Source organism: Lutra lutra, chromosome 8 (assembly GCF_902655055.1).
Source record: "Lutra lutra chromosome 8, mLutLut1.2, whole genome shotgun sequence".
Taxonomy (NCBI): Eukaryota; Metazoa; Chordata; class Mammalia; order Carnivora; family Mustelidae; genus Lutra; species Lutra lutra.
Window position 1 is genome coordinate 137,153,370 of NC_062285.1, and position 11,450 is coordinate 137,164,819.

General features: G+C 42.3%; 1 long non-coding RNA gene across 1 annotated transcript in view; it reads left to right on the forward strand.

Moving 5' to 3' along the window:
* LOC125107884 (uncharacterized) overlaps positions 1-10,195 on the forward strand; it is a 33,897-nt gene extending 23,702 nt beyond the window's left edge. The window contains exon 4 of the long non-coding RNA XR_007129682.1: positions 9,854-10,195. This is a non-coding gene — a long non-coding RNA (uncharacterized LOC125107884). The remainder of the gene's footprint in view (positions 1-9,853) is intronic.
* The last annotated feature ends 1,255 nt before the right edge of the window (positions 10,196-11,450 follow it).

Below are 11,450 nucleotides of genomic sequence, written 5' to 3' on the forward strand. Positions count from 1 at the left end.
CAGGCCCCATGCCAAATGCTTTACTTGCATGTTCTGATCTAACTCGCAAAAAGCCAGTGAGGTTGATTTTACTAATATTTTACTAACACTTCCCTCCGGAAAACCAAGGTTCAGAGAGGTTAAGGAAACTGACCGAGCTCACACAGCTGGCTGTCTCTCTCTGGAGCTTGAACGTATCTCTCTTTCTCTTTTTTAAAATGAGAATTTATTACTATTACTCAGCATTTTAGTTATTGTTTTTTTGTTTTGTTTTGTTTTTAAGTAAACTCAGTGCTCCACGTGGGACTTGAACTCATGACCCTGAGATTGAGACTTGAGTGCTCTCTAGACTGAGCCCACCACTGTCAGGCAGTTTGCACAGGCTAGTATTCAGTCTCCTCCTCCACCTAAGGCCATCTGCGCTCTCCACACTTGGGAGTGGAGGAAGCAGGCTCAGTGTCTTTCCTAATGTCACTTGGGCAATGAGCAGCAGAGTTGAGATTGTCCCAGGTGTGCTGGATACCAAATTCCATGCTCGTTTTCCCACTATTTCAACCTAACTACACCTCCTCCCTGCTTCAGGGAGGCTTCCTAAGAGCCCACCGTTGACTTTTCTGCCAAAGGTGCAGGCAGACTCCTGCCCATTCTGCTGCCTTTGACAAACTTGATCTCCCTTTTCCAGAACACTCTCCTCTCTTGGTCTGAGCTGGTCCACACTACATGGGTTTCTTTTACGCCATTGGCTGTTCCTACTTAGCCTCATTTCCTGAATCCCCCTCCTTTTCCTTCCTCCAATGAGCAAGAGGTTCAGGACTCCATCCTGAATTTTCTTATCCTTCTACGCATCTTTCCAATGAAAGATCACCCCACCCCCACCCACAGCTCCATAACTTACAACTTATTTCTCTTCATTCCTTTTAATGCCACATTTTGTTTATCCATTCATCTATATTTTTTTTAGGGTGGTGGTGAGGGTCAGAGGGAGATAGAGAAATCTTAACCAGGCTCCCCACTCCCAGCACAGAGCTCAACAAGGGGCTCAATCTCATGACCTGGAGATCATGACTCAAGCGGAAAGCAAGAGTGGGATGCTTAACCCACTGAGCCCCACAGGCACCCCTATCCATTCATCTGTTGATGGACATTCGTGTTGTTTCTACTTTTTAGCTATTATGAACAATGCTGCTAAGAATATTCATGTATGGGGCGCCTGGGTGGCTCAGTGGGTTAAGCCTCTACCTTCAGCTCAGGTCATGATTCCAGGGTCCTGGGATCGAGCCCTGCATTGGGCTCTCTGCTCGGTGGGGAATCTACTTCCCCCTCTTTCTCTGTCTGTCTCTCTGCCTACTTGTGATCTCTCTGTCAAATAAATAAATAAATAAATAAATAAATCTTAAAAAAAAAAGAATATTCATGTATAAATTTTTGTGAGGACTGACATTTTCATTTCTCTTGAATATATACCTAGAAGTGGAATTCCTGGGTCATGTGCCAAGTCCATGGTTTATACACACACACACACACACACACACACATATATATAATATATATTATATATAAATATATATTTAATTCAGGGAGTATGTTTTATTTTATTTTATTTATTTAATTTTTTAAAGTTATCTCTATACCCAATGTGGGGCTTGTACTCGCAACCCTGAGATCAAGAGTGACACATTCAGGGCGCCTGGGTGGCTCAGTGGGTTAAGCCGCTGCCTTCGGCTCAGGTCATGATCTCAGGATCCTGGGATCGAGTCCCGCATCGGGCTCTCTGCTCAGCAGGGAACCTGCTTCCCTCTCTCTCTCTCTCTCTGCCTGCCTCTCTGTCTACTTGTGATCTCTCTCTCTGTCAAATAAATAAATAAAATCTTTAAAAAAAAAAAAAAAGAGTGACACATTCTACCGACAGCCAGCCAGGTGCCCCAGCAACTCTTATGTTTAACTTCTGGAAGAACCACCCAACTGTTCTCCACAGTGCTGCACCGTTTTACATTTCTAACATCAGTCTGTGAAGGTTGCAATTTGTCTACATACTACCAACACTTGTTTGTCTGATTATAGCCATCCTAGCCATCCTGGTGGGTGTGAAGTGGTATCTCATTGTGGGTTGTTTTTTTTTTTTTTTAAGATTTTATTTATTTATTTGAGAGAAAGAGAGAGAGAATGAAAGAGAGAGCGCATGAGAGGAGAGAGGTAAGCAGAAGAGGTAAACAGGAGAAGCAGACTCCCTGCTGAGCAGGGAGCCTGATGTGGGACTTGATTCCAGGACTCCAGGATCATGACCTGAGCCAAAGGCAATGCTTAACCAACTGAGCCATCCAAGCGTCCCTTGTTTTGTTTTGTTTTTAAAATTTTCATTGTGGTTTTGATTGGCATTTTCCTAATGTTGAGAATGCTTGTGCTCATTGTCAATTTGTACATCTTCCTTTTTTAAGATTTTTTTTTTTACTTTTTAGTAATCTCTACACCCAGTGTGGGGCTTGAACTCACAACCCTGAGATCAAGAGTTGCACATGCACTGACTGAGCCAGCCAGGTGCCATTGTACGTCTTCTTTAGAGAAATATCTACTCAAATCCTTTGTTCATTTAAAAATTAAATTATTTGGCTTATTATTGAGCTATAAATGTTCTTTATATATTCTGGATACAAGAGATGCAATTTTTTTTCCCATTTGGTGGGATATCTTTTCACTTTCTTGATGGTGTCCTTTAGAACACAAGTTTTACATTCTTTATGAAGTCCACTTTATTTGCTTTTCTTTGATTCTTTTGCTCTTAGTGTCATATCGAAGAAACTGTTTCCTAACCTGAGGTCATGAAGATGTCCTCCTATATTTCTTCTGAGAGTTTTTTTTAGTTTTAGCCCTTACATTTAGGTTTATGACCCATTCTGAGTTAATTGCTCTGTACAATATGAGGTAAGGGTCAAACTTCAATATTTTGCATATGCATGTCCAGTTGTCCTAGAACCATTTCCTTTTTTTTTTTTTAAAGATTTTATTTATTTATTTGATAGAGACAGAAAGAGCACGAGCAGGGGGAGGGGCAGCAGGAGAGGGAGAACCAGACACCTGCTGAGCAGGGACCCCAACATAGGGCATGATTTGGGGACTCCAGGCTCCTGACCTGAGCCGAAGACAGATGCTTAACCAACTGAGCCACCCAGGTACACCCTGGATTATTTTCTTAATTTCATTTTTGGAATGTTCCTTGCTGTCATATGGAAATACAAATGATTTTCATATATTGATCTTGTATCCTACAACCTTGTGAAACTCATTAGTTCTAATAGTTTTTTCGTGGGTTCCTTAGGATTTTCTATATACAAGATCATCTCATATGTAAAAAGAGAATAGTTTTACTTATTTCATTCTAATCTGGGTACCTTTTATTTCTTTTTCTTGCCTGATTACCCTAGCTAGAACCTCCAAAACAATGTTATAGAGAAGTGGTGAGGGGTGCCTGGGTGGCTCAGTGGGTTAAGCCTCTGCGCTTGGCTCAGGTCACCATATCAAGGTCCTGGTTGGGCTCTGTGCTCAGCAGGGAGCCTGCTTCCCCGCCCCCCCCCCCCCCCCCCCGCCCGCCTGCCTCTCTGCCTACCTGTGATCTCTCTCTCTCTCCCTCTCTGTGTCAAATAAATAAATAAAATCTTCAAAAAAAAAAAAAAAGGAGAGAAGTGGTGACAGTGGACATCTTTGTCTTCTTCTTAATCTTAGGGGAACATCATTCAGTCTTTCACCATTGAGTTTGATGTTAGCTAGGGGTTTTTCATAGATTCCCTTATTCAGGTTGTGGAAGTTCCCTTCTATTCTTAGTTTGTTGAGTATTTTTGTCATGAAAGGGTGTTGGCTTTTATCAAATGTTTTTTTCTGAGTCTACTGAGATGATCATATGTGGGGGTTTTTTGCCTTTTATTCTATTAATGTGCTCTATTATGTTAATTGATTTTGAATATGTGTTAAGGTCCCTAAGACCACCTTCAGGATCGATGACTCACAAGAAGGACTCAGGACTCAGCATATAGTCATACTCACAGCTAAGTTTTATTATAGTGAAAGGATACAGAGCAAAATCAGCAAAGGGAAGCAGCACATGGGGCAAAGTCCAGAGGAAAACAGCCACAAGCTTCCAGAGTACTCTCCCAATAGAGTCAACGTAGGAAACGCCTAGTTCCTCCAACAAGTCATGACAGCGTGAGTGAAATGTTGTCTGCCAGGGAAGTTCATTTGATAATTTCATTGGCCAAGATTTTTAACAGGGGCTGGTCATGTAGGCACCCTCTGCTTAGCATGTGCCAAAATTCTGACTCTGGAAGGAAAGCAGCTATTTAACATGTACCACACTGTTTGTACAAACAGTGTAGTCACAGTGAACCACTCTTACCAGTCCTGAAATCCATGTTCCCAGATGCCAGCTAAGGGCCAGCCTCATAAGCAGGCACTTCTAAGGAAAGAAATCTCAAGCTCATGGTGTTAACTCTCTTCTGCAGAAGACATTAAACCAGCCTTGTACTCCTGGGATAGGCCCCACTTAATCATGACATATAATCCTTTTTATATATTGTTGGATTCAGTTTTCAGTATTTTGTTCAGGATTTTTGCATCTAAGTTCATAAACAATATTACTCCGTATTTTTCTTTTCTTGTGATGCCCTTGTTTGGTTTTGCTATCTGACTAAAACTGGCCTTCCATTTCTTGGAAGGGTTTGTGGAAGACTGGTGTATGAGTTTCCTATTGCTACGGTAAAAAATTACCACAAACTTAGCGGCTTTATTTTTTAAGGATTTCTTTCTTTTTTTCTTTCTTTGACAGAGACACACCAAGAAAGGGAACACAGGAGAGGGAGAAGTATGCTTCCTGCTGAGCAGGGAGCCCGATGTGGGGCTCAATCCCAGGACCCTGGGATCCTGACCTGAGCTGAAGTCAGACACTTAACCACCTGAGCTACCCAGGCACCCCAAACTTATTGGCTTAAAATAACACATATGTATTCTTTTACATTCCCGGAGATTGAAAATCCGAAATGAGTCCAAAGAGCTAACATCAAGGTGTAGCAGCTCTGGTTCCTTCTGGATGCTCTAGGAGAGAATTTATTCCTTTCCTCTTCCAGTTTCTAGAAGCTGCTTATTGCTGTTTCCTCCATTCTCAATGCCAGCTGAGAAGTAGGTTCTCTTTTGGGCTCTGCTTCCTTCCTCACATGGTGCTCTAATTCTGACTCTTCATCCTCCTCCTCTAAGGACCTTTGGGATTATGTTGGGCCCATTCCAATAATCCAAAATGATCCCACCAACTCAAGATTCTTAATTACATCTGCAAAATCCCTTTTGCCATGTGAATTAGCATTCTTAGGCTCTTCAGATTAAGACATGGGTATCTTGGGGCACCTGGGTGGCTCAGTGGGTTAAAGCCTCTGCCTTGGGTTCTGGTCATGATCCCAGGGTCCTGGGATCGAGCCCCACATTGGGCTCTCTGCTCAGCGGGGAGCCTGCTTCCTCCTCTCTCTCTCTGCCTGCCTCTCTGCCTACTTGTGATCTGTCAAATAAATAAATAAATAAAATCTTAAAAAAAAAAAAAAGACATGGGTATCTTTGGAGAACCATTCTTCAACCTACCACAATTGGTTTAATTCTTTGAATGTTTGGTACAATTCACCAATGAAGCTATCTGCGACTGGGCTTTTCTTTGGGATTTTTTTTTTTTTAAGATTTATTTATTTATTTGACAGAGGGAGAGACAGAGATCACAAGTAGGCAGAGAGGCAGGCAGAGAGTGAGAAGGAAGTAGGCTCCCCATTGAGCAGAGAGCCCAATGTGGACCTGGATCCCAGGACCCTGAGATCATGACCTGAGCCAAAGGCAGAGGCTTAACCCACTGAGCCACACAGGCGCGCCTGTGGGATGTTTTTAATTATTAATTTGATGTCTTTACTGTTATAGGCCTACTTATAGTTTCAGTTTCTTCTTCAGTCAGTTTTTTTTTTAAAGATTTTATTTATTTATTTGACAGACAGAGATCACAAGTAGGCAGAGAGGCAGGTAGAGAGAGGGGGGTGGGGGGAAGCAGGCTTCCTGCTGAGCAGAGAGCCCGATTCGGGGCTCGATCCCAAGACCCCGAGATCATGACCCAAGCTGAAGGCAGAGGCTTTATTTTTTTTTTAAAGATTTTTTATTTATTTATTTGACAGAGAGAGATCACAAGTAGATGGAGAGGCAGGCAGAGAGAGAGAGGGAAGCAGGCTTCCCGCTGAGCAGAGAGCCCGACGTGGGACTCGATCCCAGGACCCTGAGATCATGACCCGAGCCGAAGGCAGCGGCTTAACCCACTGAGCCACCCAGGCGCCCAAGGCAGAGGCTTTAACCCACTGAGCCACCCAGGTGCCCCTTCAGTCAGTTTTTTTGTGTGTGTTTTCCTAGAATTTATCCATTTCATTTAAAATCTCTAATTTGTTGGAGCAAAGTTGTTAATAATATCCTCCTTTTCCCCCTTTTTTTTGTATGCAGCTTTATTCAGGTATAATTAACAAATAAAATCATATACATTTAAGGTATAGAGCATGACAATTTGACATATGTATACCTTGGGAAACGATTACCACAGTCAGGTTAATTAACACATCCATCACCTCTGAGAGTTGCCCCTTTTGTGTGTGTCCTAAAGACACTTATGGTCTATACTTCTAGCAGATTTCAAGTATACAACATGGTGTTATTAACTGTAGCCACCATGCTATACAGTATATCCCCAACGTTTATTCATCTTATAACTGAAAGCTTGTGCCCTCTGAGCAGCATTTCCCTATATACTTTCCTTTTATAATCTTTTTTATTTTTCTAAGTTTTGTGTCTATGTCCCCTCATTTCTGAATTTTGTAATTTTAATCTCCTCTCCTTTTTCTGGGTCAGTCTAACTAAAAGGTTATTACTTCTGTTGATCTTTTCAAAGAACCAACTTTGAGCTTCATTGATTTTCTCCTTTTTTTCTCTTTTTTAAAAAAGATTTCATTTATTTATTTGACAGAGAGATAGAGAGAGGGAGCACAAGTAGACAGAGCGACAGGTAGAAGGAGAGGGAGAAGTAGGCTCTCCATTGAGCAGGGAGCCCAATGTGGGGCTCAATCCCAGGACCCCACGATCATGACCTGAGCTGAAGGCAGCCGCTTAACCGACTGAGCCACCCAGGTGCCCCTGTTTTTTTTTTTTTTTATCTTCTTTACTTCATTTATTTCTGCTCTAACCTTTATTATTTCCTTCCTGCTTCTCGCTTTGGGTTTAGTGTGCTTCCCCCCCACCCAGTTTCTTAAGGTGAAAGTTTAGGTTATTGTTTGAGATCTTTTTTAAAAAATAGACATTTAAGGGGCGCCTGGGTGGCTCAGTCAGTTAAGCATCTGCCTTCGGCTCAGGTCATGATCCCTGAGTCCTGGGATCGAACCCCATCAGGCTCTCTGCTCAGTGGGGAGCCTGCTTCTCTCTCTCCCTCTGCCTGCCACTGTGCCTACTTGTGATCTCTCCTTGTCAAATAAATAAATCTTAAAAAAACATAAAAAATAGACATTTGAAAAAATAGACATTTTTAAAATTTATTTATTTATTTTAAGAATTTATTTATTTATTTGACAGAGGGAGAGAGAGAGATCAGAAGTAGGCAGAGAGGCAGGCAGAGAGAGAGAGAGGAGGAAGCAGGCTCCCCGCTGAGCAGAGAGCCCGATGGGGGCTCGATCCCAGGACCCCAAGACCATGACCCAAGCCGAAGGCAGAGGTTTAACCCACTGAGCCACCCAGGTGCCCCAGTCTAGGTCTTTTAATGTCTTCATGAGATTCCAGAGTCTGGCTGTTCCTTAATTTTTAAATACCCTCTTATCTATAGTTGTTTTCTAATTTGTTACTGTTACAAACAATGCCAGCCCTCCAGGTGCATCTTTGTGTGCTCATGGGAGTCTCTAAAATAGACTCCTAGAGGTGAAATTGTTAGGTTGTATTACTTTTTAATTGGAAACAATGTTATTACAAAATAAGAAAGGGACCATGGGATGGAAAATGGGGCTGACACCACAGACACATTCTAGAAGATTCTCACGTGTGGGGAAGTTTTAGCCTTGGGGTAGCAAGATGATACTGAATAATGAACTAGAATTATCATTTATTAAGAGCTAACCATGTGCCTGGCTCTCCACTTCCTTACATGCAAATCCATATTTCATCTTCATAAAAATGCTCTGCTATGGAACTATTGGTCTCCCATTATTTTAGGGCCCAGGAAGGAGACACTGTGTTAAAATAACTTGCCAACAAAAGTCACGTGGCTCGTAAGGGTATAGTCTGGATTTGCACCTGGGAATCTTGACTCCATTTTTAAGTGTAAGCCCTATACTGGTGGTTGAAGAGCTGGGGCTCTGGAGACACTATTGGTGGGAATGGATCAAAGGCAGACCAAGAACACAGTGTCTACTTCCTAGGTGAGAATAGCTCTGAGAGCTTTTGTTTGTTTGTTTGTTTTTAATTAAGTATTTATTTATATGACACACAGAGAGCACAAGCATAGGGAATGGCAGGCAGAGGACGAGGGAGAAGCAGGCTCCCTGCAGAGCAAGGAGCCTGATGTAGGACTTGATCCCAGGACTCTGGGATCATGACCTGAGTTGAAGGCAGACATTTAACGGACTGAGCCACCCAGACGCCCAGCTCTGAGAGTTTTGAAATTGATTAGCACCCATGATGCCTTGAAATTAGTAATTTGAAAAAAAAATCTACATATATTCATGCATTGTCAGTTGCCTTATAATTAACAGCCTCTTTCATTTTTTCCATTTAATATAGCTTTTAGATGGACATGTTGCCCAGGATAAAAACCACATCTCTCCCTGTCCTGCATTAACTGTGGCCCGGTGTCTAAGCTCTTGTGGGTGGGATATTAAGTAGAGATGCTGTCTGGTGGCTTCTAGGAACAGAGAGTAAGAGACTGGGTGTCCCCTTTGCCTCCTCCTTCATCTCTCCCCAAACTTCTGCCATGCACTGTAGATACTATCTTGATGCTTGAGGACAGAGGCCACCCATTATCAAAGGGGCATGGGCCAGAAAGCTAGCAGCAGCCTGAGTAAGGAATTCAATGTAGCTGAGCTTCTATTCCTGCCCCCAGCTGCCTGCATCTAATATCTTCTATTCTATTCTAGCTCCTTAAAATGAAAAATCGGGAAAAAAAAAAAAACATGAAAAATTGGCTGTGACCCACTTGACTTCACTACACACTCATGGGTCACAAGCTCCCGCACCCTTGGAAGGCAAGTTCCAAACAAGGCAGGAATACTGGATAACTAGTTGGGAAAATTCAGTCTTCCTGTGTTTTGGGTGCTGTTTGCTGCTTTTTAGGTCTTACTGGAGGGGGGCACAGGCTGAAGTCCCCCAATCTTTGGCAGAGGTAGAAAGAAAGATACTCCACTGGTGGTTCATAGTCCAAGTTGTCCAAGAGTTCCAGAGCATGGAGAAGACTTTCACAGCTGAAAGAAGCCATCTGTTTTGGTATTTCAAACCTAAGTAGCTATAGGGAGTGGCAAGGGAGCAGTAGCAGGAGATTAGACTAACTTTCTCCCAGAGGCCATGAGCCTGAAGGCAAAAACAGGATTAAAGGATGCTGCTTTCCCACCCTATTTCAGGAGGAATGAAGATGGCTGCCATTAGGCTCAACACAGAGGCTCATTTGTAAAAAACCAAAGTACCCAGGCTTAAAAGTTTTATCTAGGTGAGATCTTTGGCTGTGGTCATTTGCACTTGAAGCAAATAGCCTGAAAGCCATTTAAGTGTTTGAAAGAATTATATCTGCAAAGAAACCACTAGCTCGGCCTGCAAACATCTGTGACACTCACCCCTTGATTCCATGCAGGACACCAGTAGGAAGAGCTAGCGGCTGTCACATTAAGTCTACACAGGAACTAATTCTACTGCCAGAGAAGGGAATCTTCCCTGTCCCCACTCAGAAGACACTATGGATTGCAGTAGACCATCATCTGCTGTGTGTTTCATAGCCTTTAATTTTCAGAATGGTCGTTTGTGGCGGGGGGGATTATCTTGTTTCTACGCCACTGGTGTGTGTTTAAATGAGAGTTCGACTTTTAGTTCGTAAATTGCACCGACATCTGGAGCTGGTGGATGGTTACAGACTTTGAGCGGGGTGCAGTGAGATTTGGGGGTTCTCTACTGGGCACAGGTGAGTGTGCTCTATATATGGAAAGAAGGATGTATATAGGGTGACCATGGGACATACTGCCCAAACCAGAACACTTCCTTATATTATCTCTTCATATATATATATATATATTTTTTAAAGATTTTATTTATTTATTTATTTGACAGACAGAGATCACAAGCAGGCAGAGAGGCAGGCAGAGAGAGAGGAGGAAGCAGGCTCCCTGACCTGAGCTGAAGGCAGCGGCTCAACCCACTGAGCCACCCAGGCGCCCCTATCTCTTCATATATTAATGTAAGTATGCACGCATATTTATTTTAATAGTGTTATTGAGGTATACTCGGCAAATAAAAAAATTGCACATATTTCAGTATACAAATTGAAGAGTTTTGACGTTTATATATGTCCACGAAACTGTCTCCACGATGAAGATAAGAAACATATCTGTCTCCCTTCCCAAAACTCCTTGTGTGCCTTGGTAAACTTTCCTGTCGCTACCTGTACCCCCCCCCCTCCAGGCAACTACCGATCCTCTGTCACCGTTTGTTAGCCTGCATTTTCTAGAATGTTATGTAAATTTTATATAGATCTATATATAAACACTGTTTACTCCTTTTTGTCTGGCTTCTTTCATGCAGCATAATTGAGATTCATTTATGTTGTATGTCTCAGCAGTTTATTCCTTTATATTGCTGAGCAGTGTTTTTTTCTTACTTTTTTTCATTTAAATTCAATTAATTAACATATAATGTATTATTGGCTTCAGAGGTAGAGGACAGTGACTCATCAGTCTTGTATAATACCCAGTGCTCGTTACATACATCACGGTGCCCTCCTCAATGCCCATCCCCCAGTCACCCCATCCCCCTACCCCTCCAGCAACCCTCGGTTTGTTTCCTGTGATTAAGAGTCTCTTGTGGTTTCTCTGATTTTGTCTTGTTTTATTTTTTTCCTCTCTCCCCCTATGATCCTGTTTTGTTTCTTAAATTCCACATATGAATGAGATCATATGATCATTGTTTTTCTTTGATTGACTTACTTCGCTTAGCATAATACCCTCTACTTCCATTCCCTCCATTGCAAATAGCAAGATTTCCTATTTTTTTGATGGCTGAGTCGTACTCCAGCTGAGTCGTGTTTTACTGTGCAGCTGTACCACAGTTTGCTTATCCAATCACCTGCTGGGGTACCATTGTCGTGTTTCCAGTTTCCACGGTAAAGCTGCTCTGAATAGTCAGTATTTGTATGGACATTTATGCCTTCTTTTCTCTTTGTAAATACCTCAAGTTTTGGT